This window comes from Hyla sarda, chromosome 1 (genome assembly GCF_029499605.1).
Source record: "Hyla sarda isolate aHylSar1 chromosome 1, aHylSar1.hap1, whole genome shotgun sequence".
NCBI lineage: Eukaryota > Metazoa > Chordata > Amphibia > Anura > Hylidae > Hyla > Hyla sarda.
Window position 1 is genome coordinate 275,423,549 of NC_079189.1, and position 21,390 is coordinate 275,444,938.

The following is a 21,390-nucleotide window of genomic DNA, read 5'->3' on the forward strand; positions in this document are numbered from 1 at the left end:
CAGATCGCAGACTGCTGCCCGGCAAGTACGGGCATGAGAGACTGGCTGACAATCCAAGGTGCTATTGACATTTTGCTCTGTTGCCGCCTTCCTCTCCGATTCCGAAAAGGATTTATTGATGCTTAAATGCACAGTATAAAAAGCATGAAGCTGTCAATGGCCATCCTAAGCTGAACGTGCCTGCTCTCGTCAGATCGCAGACTGCTACCCAGCTTAGGGCCCGGTAAGTACTGGCAGGGGAGACTGGCTGGGAATCCCGGGTGCAGTTGACATTTTAATCTGTTGCCTCCTTCCGCTCCGATTCGGAAAAGGATTTATTGATGCTTAAATCCACAGTATACAGGGTGTGAAGCTGTCAACGGCCATCCTAAGCTGAATGCGCCTGTTCTCGTCAGATCGCAGACTGGTACCCAGCTTAGGGCCCGGTACGTACCAGCATGGGAGACTGGCTGGGAATCCCAGGTGTCGTTGACGTTTTGCTCTGTTGCCGCCTTACGCTCCGATTCCGAAAAGGATTTATTGATGCTTAAATCCACAGTATACAGGGTGTGAAGATATCTACGGCCATCCTAAGCTGAATGCGCCTGTTCTCGTCAGATCGCAGACTGGTACAGATCTTAGGGCCCGGTAAGTACCGGCATGGGACACTGGCTGGGAATCCCGGCTGCCGTTGACATTTTGCTCTGTTGCCGCCTTCCGTTCCGATTCCGAAAAGGATTTATTGATGCTTAAATGCACAGTATACAAAATATGAAGCTGTCAACGGCCATCCTAAGCTGAACGCGCCTGCTCTCGTCAGATCGCAGACTGCTACCCAGCTTAGGGCCTGGTAAGTACCAGCATGGGAGACTGGCTGGGAATCCCAGGTGCAGTTGACATTTTAATCTGTTGCCGCCTTCCGCTCCGATTCGGAAAAGGATTTATTGATGCTTAAATCCACAATATACAGGGTGTGAAGCTGTCAACGGCCATCCTAAGCCTGAACATGCCTGCTCTCCTCAGATCGCAGACTGCTGCCCGGCAGATACCGGCATGGGAGACTGGCTGGCAATCCAAGGTGCCATTGACATTTTGCTCTGTTGCCGCCTTTTTCTCCGATTAATAAAAATATTTATTGATGGTTAAATCCACAATATACAAGGCGTAAAGATGTCAACGGACATCCTAAGCTGAACGCGCCTGCTCTCGTCAGATCGCAGACTGCTACCCAGCTTAGGGCCAGGTAAGTACCAGCATGGGAGACTGGCTGGGAATTCCAGGTGTTGTTGACATTTTGCTCTGTAGCCGCCTTCCGCTCCGATTCCGAAAATGATTTATTGATGCTTAAATCCACAGTATACAGATTGTGAAGCTGTCTACGGCTATCCTAACCTGAATGCGCCTGCTCTCGTCAGATCGCAGACTGCTACCCAGCTTAGAGCCCGGTAAGTACCAGTATGGGAGACTGGCTGGGAATCTCAGGTGTTGTTGACATTTTGCTCTGTAGCTCTGTAGACAGTTTGCTCCGATTCCGAAAAGGATTTATTGATGCTTAAATCCACAATATACAGGGTGTGAAGCCGTCTACGGCTATCCTAAGCTGAATGCGCCTGTTCTTGTCAGATCGCAGACTGCTGCCCGGCAAGTACGGGCATGGGAGACTGGCTGGCAATCCAAGGTGCTATTGACATTTTGATCTGTTGCAGCCTTCCTCTCCGATTAAAAAAAATATTTATTGATGCTTAAATCCACAGTATACAAGGCGTGAAGATGTCAACGCCCATCCTAAACTGAACGCGCCTGCTCTCATCAGATCGCAGACTGCTACCCAGCTTAGGGCCCGGTAAGTACTGGCATGGGAGACTGGCTGGGAATCCCGGGTGCCGTTGACATTTTGCTCTATTGCTGCCTTCCGCTCCGATTCCGAAAAGGATTTATTGATGCCTAAATGCACAGTATAAAGGGCAAGAAGCTGTCAACGGCCATCCTAAGCTGAACGCGCCTGCTCTCATCAGATCGCAGACTGCTACCCAGTTTAGGGCCCGGTAAGTACCAGCATGGGAGACTGGCTTGGAATCCCAGGTGTCGTTGACATTTTGCTCGGTTGCCGCCTTCCGCTCCGATTCCGAAAAGGATTTATTGATGCTTAAATCCACAGTATACAGGGTGTGAAGATGTCTACGGCCATCCTAAGCTGTATGCGCCTGTTCTCGTCAGATCGCAGACTGCTACCCAGCTTCGGGCCTGGTAAGTACCAGCATGGGAGACTGGCTGGGAATCCCGGGTGCAGTTGACATTTTGCTCTGTTTCTGCTCCGATTCCGAAAATTATTTATTGATGCTTAAATCCACAGTATACAAAGTGTGATGCTGTCAACGGCCATCTTAAGCTGAACGCGCCTGCTCTTGTCAGATCGCAGACTGCTACCCAACTTAGGGCCTGGTAAGTACCAGCATGGGAGACTGGCTGGGAATCCCGGGTGCAGTTTCCATTTTAATCTGTTGCCGCCTTCCGCTCCGATTCGGAAAATAATTTATTGATGCTTAAATCCACAATATACAGGGTGTGAAGCTGTCAACGGCCATCCTAAGCCTGAACGTGCCTGCTCTCCTCAGATCGCAGACTGCTGCCCGGCAGTTACCGGCATTGGAGACTGGCTGGCAATCCAAGGTACCATTGACATTTTGCTCTGTTGCAGCCTTCCTCTCCGACAAATAAAAATATTTATTGATGCTTAAATCCACAATATACAAGGCGTGAAGATGTCAACGGCCATCCTAAGCTGAACGCGCCTGCTCTCGTCAGATCGCAGACTGCTACCCAGCTTAGGGCCCAGTAAGTACTGGCATGGGAGACTGGCTGGGAAACCCGGGTGCAGTTGACATTTTGCTCTGTTGCCGCCTTCCGTTCCGATTCCGAAAAGGATTTATTGATGCTTAAATGCACAGTATAAAAAGCATGAAGCTGTCAATGGCCATCCTAAGCTGAACGCGCCTGCTCTTGTCAGATCGCAGACTGTTACCCAGCTTAGGGCCCGGTAAGTACTGGCATGGGAGACTGGCTGGGAATCCCGGTTGCCGTTGACACTTTGCTCTATTGCTGCCTTCCGCTCCGATTCCGAAAAGAATTTATTGATGCTTAAATCCACAGTATACAAGGTGTGAAGCTGTCAACGGCCATCCTAAGCTGAATGAGCCTGCTCTCGTCAGATCGCAGACTGCTACCCAGCTTAGGATCCGGTAAGTACTGGCATGGGAGACTGGCTGGGAATCCCGGGTGCCAGTGCCATTGCCATTGACATTTTGCTCTATTGCTGCCTTCCGCTCCGATTCCGAAAATAATTTATTGATGCTTAAATCCACAGTATACAAGGTGTGAAGCTGTCGACGGCCATCCTAAGCTTAACGCGCCTGCTCTCATCAGATCGCAGACTGGTACAGATCTTAGGGCCCGGTAAGTACCAGCATGGGACACTGGCTGGGAATCCCGGCTGCTGTTGACATTTTGCTCTGTTGCCGCCTTACGCTCCGATTCCGAAAAGGATTTATTGATGCTTAAATCCACAGTATACAGGGTGTGAAGATGTCTACGGCCATCCTAAGCTGAATGCGCCTGTTCTCGTCAGATCGCAGACTGGTACAGATCTTAGGGCCCGGTAAGTACCGGCATGGGACACTGGCTGGGAATCCCGGCTGCCGTTGACATTTTGCTCTGTTGCCGCCTTCCGTTCCGATTCCAAAAAGGATTTATTGATGCTTAAATGCACAGTATAAAGGGCGAGAAGCTGTCAACGGCCATCCTAAGCTCAACGCGCCTGCTCTCGTCAGATCGCAGACTGCTACCCAGCTTAGCGCCCGGTAAGTACCAGCATGGGAGACTGGCTGGGAATCCCGGCTGCCGTTGACATTTTGCTCTGTTGCCGCCTTCCGTTCCGATTCCGAAAAGGATTTATTGATGCTTAAATGCACAGTATACAAAATGTGAAGCTGTCAACGGCCATCCTAAGCTGAACCCGCCTGCTCTCATCAGATCGCAGACTGCTACCCAGCTTAGGGCCTGGTAAGTTATAGCATGGGAGACTGGCTGGGAATCCCGGGTGCAGTTGACATTTTAATCTGTTGCCGCCTTCCGCTCCGATTCGGAAAAGGATTTATTGATGCTTAAATCCACAGTATACAGGGTGTGAAGATGTCTACGGCCATCCTAAGCTGAATGCGCCCGTTCTCGTCAGATCGCAGACTGCTTCCCAGCTTCGGGCCTGGTAAGTACCAGCATGGGAGACTGGCTGGGAATCCCGGGTGCAGTTGACATTTTGCTCTGTTTCTGCTCCGATTCCGAAAATTATTTATTGATGCTTAAATCCACAGTATACAAAGTGTGAAGCTGTCAACGGCCATCCTAAGCTGAACGCGCCTGCTCTCGTCAGATCGCAGACTGATACCCAGCTTAGGGCCCGTTAAGTACCAGCATGGGAGACTGGCTGGGAATCCCAGGTGTTGTTGACATTTTGTTCTGTAGCCGCCTTCCGCTTCGATTCCGAAAATGATTTATTGATGCTTAAATTCACAGTATACAGGGTGTGATGCCGTCTACGGCTATCCTAAGCTGAATGTGCCTGTTCTTGTCAGATCGCAGACTGCTGCCCGGCAAGTACGGGCATGAGAGACTGGCTGACAATCCAAGGTGCTATTGACATTTTGCTCTGTTGCCGCCTTCCTCTCCGATTCCGAAAAGGATTTATTGATGCTTAAATGCACAGTATAAAAAGCATGAAGCTGTCAATGGCCATCCTAAGCTGAACGCGCCTGCTCTCGTCAGATCGCAGACTGCTACCCAGCTTAGGGCCTGGTAAGTACCAGCATGGGAGACTGGCTGGGAATCCCAGGTGCAGTTGACATTTTAATCTGTTGCCGCCTTCCGCTCCGATTCGGAAAAGGATTTATTGATGCTTAAATCCACAATATACAGGGTGTGAAGCTGTCAACGGCCATCCTAAGCCTGAACATGCCTGCTCTCCTCAGATCGCAGACTGCTGCCCGGCAGATACCGGCATGGGAGACTGGCTGGCAATCCAAGGTGCCATTGACATTTTGCTCTGTTGCCGCCTTTTTCTCCGATTAATAAAAATATTTATTGATGGTTAAATCCACAATATACAAGGCGTAAAGATGTCAACGGACATCCTAAGCTGAACGCGCCTGCTCTCGTCAGATCGCAGACTGCTACCCAGCTTAGGGCCAGGTAAGTACCAGCATGGGAGACTGGCTGGGAATTCCAGGTGTTGTTGACATTTTGCTCTGTAGCCGCCTTCCGCTCCGATTCCGAAAATGATTTATTGATGCTTAAATCCACAGTATACAGCTTGTGAAGCTGTCTACGGCTATCCTAACCTGAATGTGCCTGCTCTCGTCAGATCGCAGACTGCTACCCAGCTTAGAGCCCGGTAAGTACCAGTATGGGAGACTGGCTGGGAATCTCAGGTGTTGTTGACATTTTGCTCTGTAGCTCTGTAGACAGTTTGCTCCGATTCCGAAAAGGATTTATTGATGCTTAAATCCACAATATACAGGGTGTGAAGCCGTCTACGGCTATCCTAAGCTGAATGCGCCTGTTCTTGTCAGATCGCAGACTGCTGCCCGGCAAGTACGGGCATGGGAGACTGGCTGGCAATCCAAGGTGCTATTGACATTTTGATCTGTTGCAGCCTTCCTCTCCGATTAAAAAAAATATTTATTGATGCTTAAATCCACAGTATACAAGGCGTGAAGATGTCAACGCCCATCCTAAGCTGAACGCGCCTGCTCTCATCAGATCGCAGACTGCTACCCAGCTTAGGGCCCGGTAAGTACTGGCATGGGAAACTGGCTGGGAATCCCGGGTGCCGTTGACATTTTGCTCTATTGCTGCCTTCCGCTCCGATTCCGAAAAGGATTTATTGATGCCTAAATGCACAGTATAAAGGGCAAGAAGCTGTCAACGGCCATCCTAAGCTGAACGCGCCTGCTCTCATCAGATCGCAGACTGCTACCCAGTTTAGGGCCCGGTAAGTACCAGCATGGGAGACTGGCTTGGAATCCCAGGTGTCGTTGACATTTTGCTCGGTTGCCGCCTTCCGCTCCGATTCCGAAAAGGATTTATTGATGCTTAAATCCACAGTATACAGGGTGTGAAGATGTCTACGGCCATCCTAAGCTGTATGCGCCTGTTCTCGTCAGATCGCAGACTGCTACCCAGCTTCGGGCCTGGTAAGTACCAGCATGGGAGACTGGCTGGGAATCCCGGGTGCAGTTGACATTTTGCTCTGTTTCTGCTCCGATTCCGAAAATTATTTATTGATGCTTAAATCCACAGTATACAAAGTGTGATGCTGTCAACGGCCATCTTAAGCTGAACGCGCCTGCTCTTGTCAGATCGCAGACTGCTACCCAGCTTAGGGCCTGGTAAGTACCAGCATGGGAGACTGGCTGGGAATCCCGGGTGCAGTTTCCATTTTAATCTGTTGCCGCCTTCCGCTCCGATTCGGAAAATAATTTATTGATGCTTAAATCCACAATATACAGGGTGTGAAGCTGTCAACGGCCATCCTAAGCCTGAACGTGCCTGCTCTCCTCAGATCGCAGACTGCTGCCCGGCAGTTACCGGCATTGGAGACTGGCTGGCAATCCAAGGTACCATTGACATTTTGCTCTGTTGCAGCCTTCCTCTCCGACAAATAAAAATATTTATTGATGCTTAAATCCACAATATACAAGGCGTGAAGATGTCAACGGCCATCCTAAGCTGAACGCGCCTGCTCTCGTCAGATCGCAGACTGCTACCCAGCTTAGGGCCCAGTAAGTACTGGCATGGGAGACTGGCTGGGAAACCCGGGTGCAGTTGACATTTTGCTCTGTTGCCGCCTTCCGTTCCGATTCCGAAAAGGATTTATTGATGCTTAAATGCACAGTATAAAAAGCATGAAGCTGTCAATGGCCATCCTAAGCTGAACGCGCCTGCTCTTGTCAGATCGCAGACTGTTACCCAGCTTAGGGCCCGGTAAGTACTGGCATGGGAGACTGGCTGGGAATCCCGGTTGCCGTTGACACTTTGCTCTATTGCTGCCTTCCGCTCCGATTCCGAAAAGAATTTATTGATGCTTAAATCCACAGTATACAAGGTGTGAAGCTGTCAACGGCCATCCTAAGCTGAATGAGCCTGCTCTCGTCAGATCGCAGACTGCTACCCAGCTTAGGATCCGGTAAGTACTGGCATGGGAGACTGGCTGGGAATCCCGGGTGCCAGTGCCATTGCCATTGACATTTTGCTCTATTGCTGCCTTCCGCTCCGATTCCGAAAATAATTTATTGATGCTTAAATCCACAGTATACAAGGTGTGAAGCTGTCGACGGCCATCCTAAGCTTAACGCGCCTGCTCTCATCAGATCGCAGACTGGTACAGATCTTAGGGCCCGGTAAGTACCAGCATGGGACACTGGCTGGGAATCCCGGCTGCTGTTGACATTTTGCTCTGTTGCCGCCTTACGCTCCGATTCCGAAAAGGATTTATTGATGCTTAAATCCACAGTATACAGGGTGTGAAGATGTCTACGGCCATCCTAAGCTGAATGCGCCTGTTCTCGTCAGATCGCAGACTGGTACAGATCTTAGGGCCCGGTAAGTACCGGCATGGGACACTGGCTGGGAATCCCGGCTGCCGTTGACATTTTGCTCTGTTGCCGCCTTCCGTTCCGATTCCAAAAAGGATTTATTGATGCTTAAATGCACAGTATAAAGGGCGAGAAGCTGTCAACGGCCATCCTAAGCTCAACGCGCCTGCTCTCGTCAGATCGCAGACTGCTACCCAGCTTAGCGCCCGGTAAGTACCAGCATGGGAGACTGGCTGGGAATCCCGGCTGCCGTTGACATTTTGCTCTGTTGCCGCCTTCCGTTCCGATTCCGAAAAGGATTTATTGATGCTTAAATGCACAGTATACAAAATGTGAAGCTGTCAACGGCCATCCTAAGCTGAACCCGCCTGCTCTCATCAGATCGCAGACTGCTACCCAGCTTAGGGCCTGGTAAGTTATAGCATGGGAGACTGGCTGGGAATCCCGGGTGCAGTTGACATTTTAATCTGTTGCCGCCTTCCGCTCCGATTCGGAAAAGGATTTATTGATGCTTAAATCCACAGTATACAGGGTGTGAAGATGTCTACGGCCATCCTAAGCTGAATGCGCCTGTTCTCGTCAGATCGCAGACTGCTTCCCAGCTTCGGGCCTGGTAAGTACCAGCATGGGAGACTGGCTGGGAATCCCGGGTGCAGTTGACATTTTGCTCTGTTTCTGCTCCGATTCCGAAAATTATTTATTGATGCTTAAATCCACAGTATACAAAGTGTGAAGCTGTCAACGGCCATCCTAAGCTGAACGCGCCTGCTCTCGTCAGATCGCAGACTGATACCCAGCTTAGGGCCCGTTAAGTACCAGCATGGGAGACTGGCTGGGAATCCCAGGTGTTGTTGACATTTTGTTCTGTAGCCGCCTTCCGCTTCGATTCCGAAAATGATTTATTGATGCTTAAATTCACAGTATACAGGGTGTGATGCCGTCTACGGCTATCCTAAGCTGAATGTGCCTGTTCTTGTCAGATCGCAGACTGCTGCCCGGCAAGTACGGGCATGAGAGACTGGCTGACAATCCAAGGTGCTATTGACATTTTGCTCTGTTGCCGCCTTCCTCTCCGATTCCGAAAAGGATTTATTGATGCTTAAATGCACAGTATAAAAAGCATGAAGCTGTCAATGGCCATCCTAAGCTGAACGTGCCTGCTCTCGTCAGATCGCAGACTGCTACCCAGCTTAGGGCCCGGTAAGTACTGGCAGGGGAGACTGGCTGGGAATCCCACGTGCCGTTGACATTTTGCTCTATTGCTGCCTTCCGCTCCGATTCCGAAAATAATTTAATGATGCTTAAATCCACAGTATACAAGGTGTGAAGCTGTCGACGGCCATCCTAAGCTTAACGCGCCAGCTCTCGTCAGATCACAGACTGGTACAGATCTTAGGGCCCGGTAAGTACCGGCATGGGACACTGGCTGGGAATCCCGGCTGCCGTTGACATTTTGCTCTGTTGCCGCCTTACGCTCCGATTCCGAAAAGGATTTATTGATGCTTAAATCCACAGTATACAGGGTGTGAAGAGGTCTACGGCCATCCTAAGCTGAATGCGCCTGTTCTCGTCAGATCGCAGACTGGTACAGATCTTAGGGCCCGGTAAGTACCGGCATGGGACACTGGCTGGGAATCCCGGCTGCCGTTGACATTTTGCTCTGTTGCCGCCTTCCGTTCCGATTCCGAAAAGGATTTATTGATGCTTAAATGCACAATATAAAGGGCAAGAAGCTGTCAACGGCCATCCTAAGCTGAACGCGCTTGCTCTTGTCAGATCGCAGACTGCTACCCAGCTTAGGGCCTGGTAAGAACTAGCATGGGAGACTGGCTGGGAATCCCGGGTGCACTTGACATTTTAATCTGTTGCCTCCTTCCGCTCCGATTCGGAAAAGGATTTATTGATGCTTAAATCCACAGTATACAGGGTGTGAACCTGTCAACGGCCATCCTAAGCTGAATGCGCCTGTTCTCGTCAGATCGCAGACTGGTACCCAGCTTAGGGCCCGGTAAGTACCAGCATGGGAGACTGGCTGGGAATCCCAGGTGTCGTTGACGTTTTGCTCTGTTGCCGCCTTACGCTCCGATTCCGAAAAGGATTTATTGATGCTTAAATCCACAGTATACAGGGTGTGAAGATATCTACGGCCATCCTAAGCTGAATGCGCCTGTTCTCGTCAGATCGCAGACTGGTACAGATCTTAGGGCCCGGTAAGTACCGGCATGGGACACTGGCTGGGAATCCCGGCTGCCGTTGACATTTTGCTCTGTTGCCGCCTTCCGTTCCGATTCCGAAAAGGATTTATTGATGCTTAAATGCACAGTATACAAAATATGAAGCTGTCAACGGCCATCCTAAGCTGAACGCGCCTGCTCTCGTCAGATCGCAGACTGCTGCCCAGCTTAGGGCCTGGTAAGTACCAGCATGGGAGACTGGCTGGGAATCCCAGGTGCAGTTGACATTTTAATCTGTTGCCGCCTTCCGCTCCGATTCGGAAAAGGATTTATTGATGCTTAAATCCACAATATACAGGGTGTGAAGCTGTCAACGGCCATCCTAAGCCTGAACATGCCTGCTCTCATCAGATCGCAGACTGCTGCCCGGCAGATACCGGCATGGGAGACTGGCTGGCAATCCAAGGTGCCATTGACATTTTGCTCTGTTGCCGCCTTCTTCTCCGATTAATAAAAATATTTATTGATGGTTAAATCCACAATATACAAGGCGTAAAGATGTCAACGGACATCCTAAGCTGAACGCGCCTGCTCTCGTCAGATCGCAGACTGCTACCCAGCTTAGGGCCAGGTAAGTACCAGCATGGGAGACTGGCTGGGAATTCCAGGTGTTGTTGACATTTTGCTCTGTAGCCGCCTTCCGCTCCGATTCCGAAAATGATTTATTGATGCTTAAATCCACAGTATACAGCTTGTGAAGCTGTCTACGGCTATCCTAACCTGAATGCGCCTGCTCTCGTCAGATCGCAGACTGCTACCCAGCTTAGAGCCCGGTAAGTACCAGTATGGGAGACTGGCTGGGAATCTCAGGTGTTGTTGACATTTTGCTCTGTAGCTCTGTAGACAGTTTGCTCCGATTCCGAAAAGGATTTATTGATGCTTAAATCCACAATATACAGGGTGTGAAGCCGTCTACGGCTATCCTAAGCTGAATGCGCCTGTTCTTGTCAGATCGCAGACTGCTGCCCGGCAAGTACGAGCATGGGAGACTGGCTGGCAATCCAAGGTGCTATTGACATTTTGATCTGTTGCAGCCTTCCTCTCCGATTAAAAAAAATATTTATTGATGCTTAAATCCACAGTATACAAGGCGTGAAGATGTCAACGCCCATCCTAAGCTGAACGCGCCTGCTCTCATCAGATCGCAGACTGCTACCCAGCTTAGGGCCCGGTAAGTACTGGCATGGGAGACTGGCTGGGAATCCCGGGTGCCGTTGACATTTTGCTCTATTGCTGCCTTCCGCTCCGATTCCGAAAAGGATTTATTGATGCCTAAATGCACAGTATAAAGGGCGAGAAGCTGTCAACGGCCATCCTAAGCTGAACGCGCCTGCTCTCATCAGACCGCAGACTGCTACCCAGTTTAGGGCCCGGTAAGTACCAGCATGGGAGACTGGCTGGGAATCCCGGGTGCAGTTGACAGTTTGCTCTGTTTCTGCTCCGATTCCGAAAATTATTTATTGATGCTTAAATCCACAGTATACAAAGTGTGATGCTGTCAACGGCCATCCTAAGCTGAACGCGCCTGCTCTTGTCAGATCGCAGACTGCTACCCAGCTTAGGGCCTGGTAAGTACCAGCATGGGAGACTGGCTGGGAATCCCGGGTGCAGTTGCCATTTTAATCTGTTGCCGCCTTCCGCTCCGATTCGGAAAATAATTTATTGATGCTTAAATCCACAATATACAGGGTGTGAAGCTGTCAACGGCCATCCTAAGCCTGAACGTGCCTGCTCTCCTCAGATCGCAGACTGCTGCCCGGCAGTTACCGGCATTGGAGACTGGCTGGCAATCCAAGGTGCCATTGACATTTTGCTCTGTTGCAGCCTTCCTCTCCGACAAATAAAAATATTTATTGATGCTTAAATCCACAATATACAAGGCGTGAAGATGTCAACGGCCATCCTAAGCTGAACGCGCCTGCTCTCGTCAGATCGCAGACTGCTACCCAGCTTAGGGCCCAGTAAGTACTGGCATGGGAAACTGGCTGGGAAACCCGGGTGCAGTTGACATTTTGCTCTGTTGCCGCCTTCCGTTCCGATTCCGAAAAGGATTTATTGATGCTTAAATGCACAGTATAAAAAGCATGAAGCTGTCAATGGCCATCCTAAGCTGAACGCGCCTGCTCTTGTCAGATCGCAGACTGTTACCCAGCTTAGGGCCCGGTAAGTACTGGCATGGGAGACTGGCTGGGAATCCCGGTTGCCGTTGACACTTTGCTCTATTGCTGCCTTCCGCTCCGATTCCGAAAAGAATTTATTGATGCTTAAATCCACAGTATACAAGGTGTGAAGCTGTCAACGGCCATCCTAAGCTGAATGAGCCTGCTCTCGTCAGATCGCAGACTGCTACCCAGCTTAGGATCCGGTAAGTACTGGCATGGGAGACTGGCTGGGAATCCCGGGTGCCAGTGCCATTGCCATTGACATTTTGCTCTATTGCTGCCTTCCGCTCCGATTCCGAAAATAATTTATTGATGCTTAAATCCACAGTATACAAGGTGTGAAGCTGTCGACGGCCATCCTAAGCTTAACGCGCCTGCTCTCGTCAGATCGCAGACTGGTACAGATCTTAGGGCCCGGTAAGTACCGGCATGGGACACTGGCTGGGAATCCCGGCTGCCGTTGACATTTTGCTCTGTTGCCGCCTTCCGTTCCGTTCCGATTCCGAAAAGGATTTATTGATGCTTAAATGCACAGTATAAAGGGCGAAAAGCGGTCAACGGCCATCCTAAGCTGAACGCGCCTGCTCTCGTCAGATCGCAGACTGCTACCCAGCTTAGGGCCCGGTAAGTACCAGCATGGGACACTGGCTGGGAATCCCAGGTGTCGTTGACATTTTGCTCTGTTGCCGCCTTCCGCTCCGATTCCGAAAAGGATTTATTGATGCTTAAATCCACAGTATACAGCTTGTGAAGCTGTCTACGGCTATCCTAACCTGAATGCGCCTGCTCTCGTCAGATCGCAGACTGCTACCCAGCTTAGAGCCCGGTAAGTACCAGTATGGGAGACTGGCTGGGAATCTCAGGTGTTGTTGACATTTTGCTCTGTAGCTCTGTAGACAGTTTGCTCCGATTCCGAAAAGGATTTATTGATGCTTAAATCCACAATATACAGGGTGTGAAGCCGTCTACGGCTATCCTAAGCTGAATGCGCCTGTTCTTGTCAGATCGCAGACTGCTGCCCGGCAAGTACGGGCATGGGAGACTGGCTGGCAATCCAAGGTGCTATTGACATTTTGATCTGTTGCAGCCTTCCTCTCCGATTAAAAAAAATATTTATTGATGCTTAAATCCACAGTATACAAGGCGTGAAGATGTCAACGCCCATCCTAAGCTGAACGCGCCTGCTCTCATCAGATCGCAGACTGCTACCCAGCTTAGGGCCCGGTAAGTACTGGCATGGGAGACTGGCTGGGAATCCCGGGTGCCGTTGACATTTTGCTCTATTGCTGCCTTCCGCTCCGATTCCGAAAAGGATTTATTGATGCCTAAATGCACAGTATAAAGGGCGAGAAGCTGTCAACGGCCATCCTAAGCTGAACGCGCCTGCTCTCATCAGATCGCAGACTGCTACCCAGTTTAGGGCCCGGTAAGTACCAGCATGGGAGACTGGCTTGGAATCCCAGGTGTCGTTGACATTTTGCTCGGTTGCCGCCTTCCGCTCTGATTCCGAAAAGGATTTATTGATGCTTAAATCCACAGTATACAGGGTGTGAAGATGTCTACGGCCATCCTAAGCTGTATGCGCCTGTTCTCGTCAGATCGCAGACTGCTACCCAGCTTCGGGCCTGGTAAGTACCAGCATGGGAGACTGGCTGGGAATCCCGGGTGCAGTTGACATTTTGCTCTGTTTCTGCTCCGATTCCGAAAATTATTTATTGATGCTTAAATCCACAGTATACAAAGTGTGATGCTGTCAACGGCCATCCTAAGCTGAACGCGCCTGCTCTTGTCAGATCGCAGACTGCTACCCAGCTTAGGGCCTGGTAAGTACCAGCATGGAAGACTGGCTGGGAATCCCGGGTGCAGTTTCCATTTTAATCTGTTGCCGCCTTCCGCTCCGATTCGGAAAATAATTTATTGATGCTTAAATCCACAATATACAGGGTGTGAAGCTGTCAACGGCCATCCTAAGCCTGAACGTGCCTGCTCTCCTCAGATCGCAGACTGCTGCCCGGCAGTTACCGGCATTGGAGACTGGCTGGCAATCCAAGGTGCCATTGACATTTTGCTCTGTTGCAGCCTTCCTCTCCGACAAATAAAAATATTTATTGATGCTTAAATCCACAATATACAAGGCGTGAAGATGTCAACGGCCATCCTAAGCTGAACGCGCCTGCTCTCGTCAGATCGCAGACTGCTACCCAGCTTAGGGCCCAGTAAGTACTGGCATGGGAGACTGGCTGGGAAACCCGGGTGCAGTTGACATTTTGCTCTGTTGCCGCCTTCCGTTCCGATTCCGAAAAGGATTTATTGATGCTTAAATGCACAGTATAAAAAGCATGAAGCTGTCAATGGCCATCCTAAGCTGAACGCGCCTGCTCTTGTCAAATCGCAGACTGTTACCCAGCTTAGGGCCCGGTAAGTACTGGCATGGGAGACTGGCTGGGAATCCCGGTTGCCGTTGACACTTTGCTCTATTGCTGCCTTCCGCTCCGATTCCGAAAAGAATTTATTGATGCTTAAATCCACAGTATACAAGGTGTGAAGCTGTCAACGGCCATCCTAAGCTGAATGAGCCTGCTCTCGTCAGATCGCAGACTGCTACCCAGCTTAGGATCCGGTAAGTACTGGCATGGGAGACTGGCTGGGAATCCCGGGTGCCAGTGCCATTGCCATTGCCATTGACATTTTGCTCTATTGCTGCCTTCCGCTCCGATTCCGAAAATAATTTATTGATGCTTAAATCCACAGTATACAAGGTGTGAAGCTGTCGACGGCCATCCTAAGCTTAACGCGCCTGCTCTCATCAGATCGCAGACTGGTACAGATCTTAGGGCCCGGTAAGTACCAGCATGGGACACTGGCTGGGAATCCCGGCTGCTGTTGACATTTTGCTCTGTTGCCGCCTTACGCTCCGATTCCGAAAAGGATTTATTGATGCTTAAATCCACAGTATACAGGGTGTGAAGATGTCTACGGCCATCCTAAGCTGAATGCGCCTGTTCTCGTCAGATCGCAGACTGGTACAGATCTTAGGGCCCGGTAAGTACCGGCATGGGACACTGGCTGGGAATCCCGGCTGCCGTTGACATTTTGCTCTGTTGCCGCCTTCCGTTCCGATTCCAAAAAGGATTTATTGATGCTTAAATGCACAGTATAAAGGGCGAGAAGCTGTCAACGGCCATCCTAAGCTCAACGCGCCTGCTCTCGTCAGATCGCAGACTGCTACCCAGCTTAGCGCCCGGTAAGTACCAGCATGGGAGACTGGCTGGGAATCCCGGCTGCCGTTGACATTTTGCTCTGTTGCCGCGTTCCGTTCCGATTCCGAAAAGGATTTATTGATGCTTAAATGCACAGTATACAAAATGTGAAGCTGTCAACGGCCATCCTAAGCTGAACCCGCCTGCTCTCATCAGATCGCAGACTGCTACCCAGCTTAGGGCCTGGTAAGTTATAGCATGGGAGACTGGCTGGGAATCCCGGGTGCAGTTGACATTTTAATCTGTTGCCGCCTTCCGCTCCGATTCGGAAAAGGATTTATTGATGCTTAAATCCACAGTATACAGGGTGTGAAGATGTCTACGGCCATCCTAAGCTGAATGCGCCTGTTCTCGTCAGATCGCAGACTGCTTCCCAGCTTCGGGCCTGGTAAGTACCAGCATGGGAGACTGGCTGGGAATCCCGGGTGCAGTTGACATTTTGCTCTGTTTCTGCTCCGATTCCGAAAATTATTTATTGATGCTTAAATCCACAGTATACAAAGTGTGAAGCTGTCAACGGCCATCCTAAGCTGAACGCGCCTGCTCTCGTCAGATCGCAGACTGATACCCAGCTTAGGGCCCGTTAAGTACCAGCATGGGAGACTGGCTGGGAATCCCAGGTGTTGTTGACATTTTGTTCTGTAGCCGCCTTCCGCTTCGATTCCGAAAATGATTTATTGATGCTTAAATTCACAGTATACAGGGTGTGATGCCGTCTACGGCTATCCTAAGCTGAATGTGCCTGTTCTTGTCAGATCGCAGACTGCTGCCCGGCAAGTACGGGCATGAGAGACTGGCTGACAATCCAAGGTGCTATTGACATTTTGCTCTGTTGCCGCCTTCCTCTCCGATTCCGAAAAGGATTTATTGATGCTTAAATGCACAGTATAAAAAGCATGAAGCTGTCAATGGCCATCCTAAGCTGAACGTGCCTGCTCTCGTCAGATCGCAGACTGCTACCCAGCTTAGGGCCCGGTAAGTACTGGCAGGGGAGACTGGCTGGGAATCCCAGGTGCCGTTGACATTTTGCTCTATTGCTGCCTTCCGCTCCGATTCCGAAAATAATTTAATGATGCTTAAATCCACAGTATACAAGGTGTGAAGCTGTCGACGGCCATCCTAAGCTTAACGCGCCAGCTCTCGTCAGATCGCAGACTGGTACAGATCTTAGGGCCCGGTAAGTACCGGCATGGGACACTGGCTGGGAATCCCGGCTGCCGTTGACATTTTGCTCTGTTGCCGCCTTACGCTCCGATTCCGAAAAGGATTTATTGATGCTTAAATCCACAGTATACAGGGTGTGAAGAGGTCTACGGCCATCCTAAGCTGAATGCGCCTGTTCTCGTCAGATCGCAGACTGGTACAGATCTTAGGGCCCGGTAAGTACCGGCATGGGACACTGGCTGGGAATCCCGGCTGCCGTTGACATTTTGCTCTGTTGCCGCCTTCCGTTCCGATTCCGAAAAGGATTTATTGATGCTTAAATGCACAATATAAAGGGCAAGAAGCTGTCAATGGCCATCCTAAGCTGAACGCGCTTGCTCTTGTCAGATCGCAGACTGCTACCCAGCTTAGGGCCTGGTAAGAACTAGCATGGGAGACTGGCTGGGAATCCCGGGTGCACTTGACATTTTAATCTGTTGCCTCCTTCCGCTCCGATTCGGAAAAGGATTTATTGATGCTTAAATCCACAGTATACAGGGTGTGAAGCTGTCAACGGCCATCCTAAGCTGAATGCGCCTGTTCTCGTCAGATCGCAGACTGGTACCCAGCTTAGGGCCCGGTAAGTACCAGCATGGGAGACTGGCTGGGAATCCCAGGTGTCGTTGACGTTTTGCTCTGTTGCCGCCTTACGCTCCGATTCCGAAAAGGATTTATTGATGCTTAAATCCACAGTATACAGGGTGTGAAGATATCTACGGCCATCCTAAGCTGAATGCGCCTGTTCTCGTCAGATCGCAGACTGGTACAGATCTTAGGGCCCGGTAAGTACCGGCATGGGACACTGGCTGGGAATCCCGGCTGCCGTTGACATTTTGCTCTGTTGCCGCCTTCCGTTCCGATTCCGAAAAGGATTTATTGATGCTTAAATGCACAGTATACAAAATATGAAGCTGTCAACGGCCATCCTAAGCTGAACGCGCCTGCTCTCGTCAGATCGCAGACTGCTACCCAGCTTAGGGCCTGGTAAGTACCAGCATGGGAGACTGGCTGGGAATCCCAGGTGCAGTTGACATTTTAATCTGTTGCCGCCTTCCGCTCCGATTCGGAAAAGGATTTATTGATGCTTAAATCCACAATATACAGGGTGTGAAGCTGTCAACGGCCATCCTAAGCCTGAACATGCCTGCTCTCCTCAGATCGCAGACTGCTGCCCGGCAGATACCGGCATGGGAGACTGGCTGGCAATCCAAGGTGCCATTGACATTTTGCTCTGTTGCCGCCTTCTTCTCCGATTAATAAAAATATTTATTGATGGTTAAATCCACAATATACAAGGCGTAAAGATGTCAACGGACATCCTAAGCTGAACGCGCCTGCTCTCGTCAGATCGCAGACTGCTACCCAGCTTAGGGCCAGGTAAGTACCAGCATGGGAGACTGGCTGGGAATTCCAGGTGTTGTTGACATTTTGCTCTGTAGCCGCCTTCCGCTCCGATTCCGAAAATGATTTATTGATGCTTAAATCCACAGTATACAGCTTGTGAAGCTGTCTACGGCTATCCTAACCTGAATGCGCCTGCTCTCGTCAGATCGCAGACTGCTACCCAGCTTAGAGCCCGGTAAGTACCAGTATGGGAGACTGGCTGGGAATCTCAGGTGTTGTTGACATTTTGCTCTGTAGCTCTGTAGACAGTTTGCTCCGATTCCGAAAAGGATTTATTGATGCTTAAATCCACAATATACAGGGTGTGAAGCCGTCTACGGCTATCCTAAGCTGAATGCGCCTGTTCTTGTCAGATCGCAGACTGCTGCCCGGCAAGTACGGGCATGGGAGACTGGCTGGCAATCCAAGGTGCTATTGACATTTTGATCTGTTGCAGCCTTCCTCTCCGATTAAAAAAAATATTTATTGATGCTTAAATCCACAGTATACAAGGCGTGAAGATGTCAACGCCCATCCTAAGCTGAACGCGCCTGCTCTCATCAGATCGCAGACTGCTACCCAGCTTAGGGCCCGGTAAGTACTGGCATGGGAGACTGGCTGGGAATCCCGGGTGCCGTTGACATTTTGCTCTATTGCTGCCTTCCGCTCCGATTCCGAAAAGGATTTATTGATGCCTAAATGCACAGTATAAAGGGCGAGAAGCTGTCAACGGCCATCCTAAGCTGAACGCGCCTGCTCTCATCAGATCGCAGACTGCTACCCAGTTTAGGGCCCAGTAAGTACCAGCATGGGAGACTGGCTTGGAATCCCAGGTGTCGTTGACATTTTGCTCGGTTGCCGCCTTCCGCTCCGATTCCGAAAATGATTTATTGATGCTTAAATCCACAGTATACAGGGTGTGAAGATGTCTACGGCCATCCTAAGCTGTATGCGCCTGTTCTCGTCAGATCGCAGACTGCTACCCAGCTTCGGGCCTGGTAAGTACCAGCATGGGAGACTGGCTGGGAATCCCGGGTGCAGTTGACATTTTGCTCTGTTTCTGCTCCGATTCCGAAAATTATTTATTGATGCTTAAATCCACAGTATACAAAGTGTGATGCTGTCAACGGCCATCCTAAGCTGAACGCGCCTGCTCTTGTCAGATCGCAGACTGCTACCCAGCTTAGGGCCTGGTAAGTACCAGCATGGGAGACTGGCTGGGAATCCCGGGTGCAGTTGCCATTTTAATCTGTTGCCGCCTTCCGCTCCGATTCGGAAAATAATTTATTGATGCTTAAATCCACAATATACAGGGTGTGAAGCTGTCAACGGCCATCCTAAGCCTGAACGTGCCTGCTCTCCTCAGATCGCAGACTGCTGCCCGGCAGTTACCGGCATTGGAGACTGGCTGGCAATCCAAGGTGCCATTGACATTTTGCTCTGTTGCAGCCTTCCTCTCCGACAAATAAAAATATTTATTGATGCTTAAATCCACAATATACAAGGCGTGAAGATGTCAACGGCCATCCTAAGCTGAACGCGCCTGCTCTCGTCAGATCGCAGACTGCTACCCAGCTTAGGGCCCAGTCAGTACTGGCATGGGAGACTGGCTGGGAAACCCGGGTGCAGTTGACATTTTGCTCTGTTGCCGCCTTCCGTTCCGATTCCGAAAAGGATTTATTGATGCTTAAATGCACAGTATAAAAAGCATGAAGCTGTCAATGGCCATCCTAAGCTGAACGCGCCTGCTCTTGTCAGATCGCAGACTGTTACCCAGCTTAGGGCCCGGTAAGTACTGGCATGGGAGACTGGCTGGGAATCCCGGTTGCCGTTGACACTTTGCTCTATTGCTGCCTTCCGCTCCGATTCCGAAAAGAATTTATTGATGCTTAAATCCACAGTATACAAGGTGTGAAGCTGTCAACGGCCATCCTAAGCTGAATGAGCCTGCTCTCATCAGATCGCAGACTGCTACCCAGCTTAGGATCCGGTAAGTACTGGCATGGGAGACTGGCTGGGAATCCCGGGTGCCAGTGCCATTGCCATTGACATTTTGCTCTATTGCTGCCTTCCGCTCCGATTCCGAAAATAATTTATTGATGCTTAAATCCACAGTATACAAGGTGTGAAGCTGTCGACGGCCATCCTAAGCTTAACGTGCCTGCTCTCGTCAGATCGCAGACTGGTACAGATCTTAGGGCCCGGTAAGTACCGGCATGGGACACTGGCTGGGAATCCCGGCTGCCGTTAACATTTTGCTCTGTTGCCGCCTTCCGTTCCGTTCCGATTCCGAAAAGGATTTATTGATGCTTAAATGCACAGTATAAAGGGCGAGAAGCTGTCAACGGCCATCCTAAGCTGAACGCGCCTGCTCTCGTCAGATCGCAGACTGCTACCCAGCTTAGGGCCCGGTAAGTACCAGCATGGGACACTGGCTGGGAATCCCAGGTGTCGTTGACATTTTGCTCTGTTGCCGCCTTCCGCTCCGATTCCGAAAAGGATTTATTGATGCTTAAATCCACAGTATACAGGGTGTGAAGATGTCTACGGCCATCCTAAGCAGAATGCGCCTGTTCTCGTCAGAGCGCAGACTGCTGCCCAGCTTCAAGCCTGGTAAGTACCAGCATGGGAGACTGGCTGGGTATCCCGGGTGCAGTTGACATTTTGCTCTGTTTCTGCTCCGATTCCAAAAATTATTTATTGATGCTTAAATCCACAGTATACAAAGTGTGAAGCTGTCAATGGCCATCCTAAGCTGAACGTGCCTGCTCTCATCAGATCGCAGACTGCTACCCAGCTTAGGGCCCGGTAAGTACTGGCAGGGGAGACTGGCTGGGAATCCCAGGTGCCGTTGACATTTTGCTCTATTGCTGCCTTCCGCTCCGATTCCGAAAATAATTTAATGATGCTTAAATCCACAGTATACAAGGTGTGAAGCTGTCGACGGCCATCCTAAGCTTAACGCGCCAGCTCTCGTCAGATCGCAGACTGGTACAGATCTTAGGGCCCGGTAAGTACCGGCATGGGACACTGGCTGGGAATCCCGGCTGCCGTTGACATTTTGCTCTGTTGCCGCCTTACGCTCCGATTCCGAAAAGGATTTATTGATGCTTAAATCCACAGTATACAGGGTGTGAAGAGGTCTACGGCCATCCTAAGCTGAATGCGCCTGTTCTCGTCAGATCGCAGACTGGTACAGATCTTAGGGCCCGGTAAGTACCGGCATGGGACACTGGCTGGGAATCCCGGCTGCCGTTGACATTTTGCTCTGTTGCCGCCTTCCGTTCCGATTCCGAAAAGGATTTATTGATGCTTAAATGCACAATATAAAGGGCAAGAAGCTGTCAACGGCCATCCTAAGCTGAACGCGCTTGCTCTTGTCAGATCGCAGACTGCTACCCAGCTTAGGGCCTGGTAAGAACTAGCATGGGAGACTGGCTGGGAATCCCGGGTGCACTTGACATTTTAATCTGTTGCCTCCTTCCGCTCCGATTCGGAAAAGGATTTATTGATGCTTAAATCC

At 50.4% G+C, this 21,390-nt stretch overlaps 16 pseudogenes; all 16 read left to right on the forward strand.

Moving 5' to 3' along the window:
* The first annotated feature begins 758 nt into the window (after window positions 1-758).
* On the forward strand, window positions 759-878 carry LOC130329842 (5S ribosomal RNA; annotated as a pseudogene).
* Window positions 879-1,151: 273 nt separating this feature from the next.
* Window positions 1,152-1,271, forward strand: LOC130352280 (5S ribosomal RNA; annotated as a pseudogene).
* A 682-nt stretch (window positions 1,272-1,953) lies between these two features.
* Window positions 1,954-2,073, forward strand: LOC130352431 (5S ribosomal RNA; annotated as a pseudogene).
* A 2,683-nt stretch (window positions 2,074-4,756) lies between these two features.
* LOC130352448 (5S ribosomal RNA) lies at window positions 4,757-4,876 on the forward strand (annotated as a pseudogene).
* A 273-nt stretch (window positions 4,877-5,149) lies between these two features.
* On the forward strand, window positions 5,150-5,269 carry LOC130352281 (5S ribosomal RNA; annotated as a pseudogene).
* A 682-nt stretch (window positions 5,270-5,951) lies between these two features.
* On the forward strand, window positions 5,952-6,071 carry LOC130352433 (5S ribosomal RNA; annotated as a pseudogene).
* Window positions 6,072-10,359: 4,288 nt separating this feature from the next.
* LOC130352282 (5S ribosomal RNA) lies at window positions 10,360-10,479 on the forward strand (annotated as a pseudogene).
* A 480-nt stretch (window positions 10,480-10,959) lies between these two features.
* LOC130332348 (5S ribosomal RNA) lies at window positions 10,960-11,079 on the forward strand (annotated as a pseudogene).
* Window positions 11,080-12,574: 1,495 nt separating this feature from the next.
* On the forward strand, window positions 12,575-12,694 carry LOC130340414 (5S ribosomal RNA; annotated as a pseudogene).
* Window positions 12,695-13,174: 480 nt separating this feature from the next.
* LOC130332359 (5S ribosomal RNA) lies at window positions 13,175-13,294 on the forward strand (annotated as a pseudogene).
* An 82-nt stretch (window positions 13,295-13,376) lies between these two features.
* LOC130352434 (5S ribosomal RNA) lies at window positions 13,377-13,496 on the forward strand (annotated as a pseudogene).
* A 3,901-nt stretch (window positions 13,497-17,397) lies between these two features.
* On the forward strand, window positions 17,398-17,517 carry LOC130329862 (5S ribosomal RNA; annotated as a pseudogene).
* Window positions 17,518-17,790: 273 nt separating this feature from the next.
* On the forward strand, window positions 17,791-17,910 carry LOC130352283 (5S ribosomal RNA; annotated as a pseudogene).
* Window positions 17,911-18,390: 480 nt separating this feature from the next.
* LOC130332370 (5S ribosomal RNA) lies at window positions 18,391-18,510 on the forward strand (annotated as a pseudogene).
* A 1,697-nt stretch (window positions 18,511-20,207) lies between these two features.
* On the forward strand, window positions 20,208-20,327 carry LOC130340513 (5S ribosomal RNA; annotated as a pseudogene).
* A 277-nt stretch (window positions 20,328-20,604) lies between these two features.
* On the forward strand, window positions 20,605-20,724 carry LOC130352730 (5S ribosomal RNA; annotated as a pseudogene).
* The last annotated feature ends 666 nt before the right edge of the window (window positions 20,725-21,390 follow it).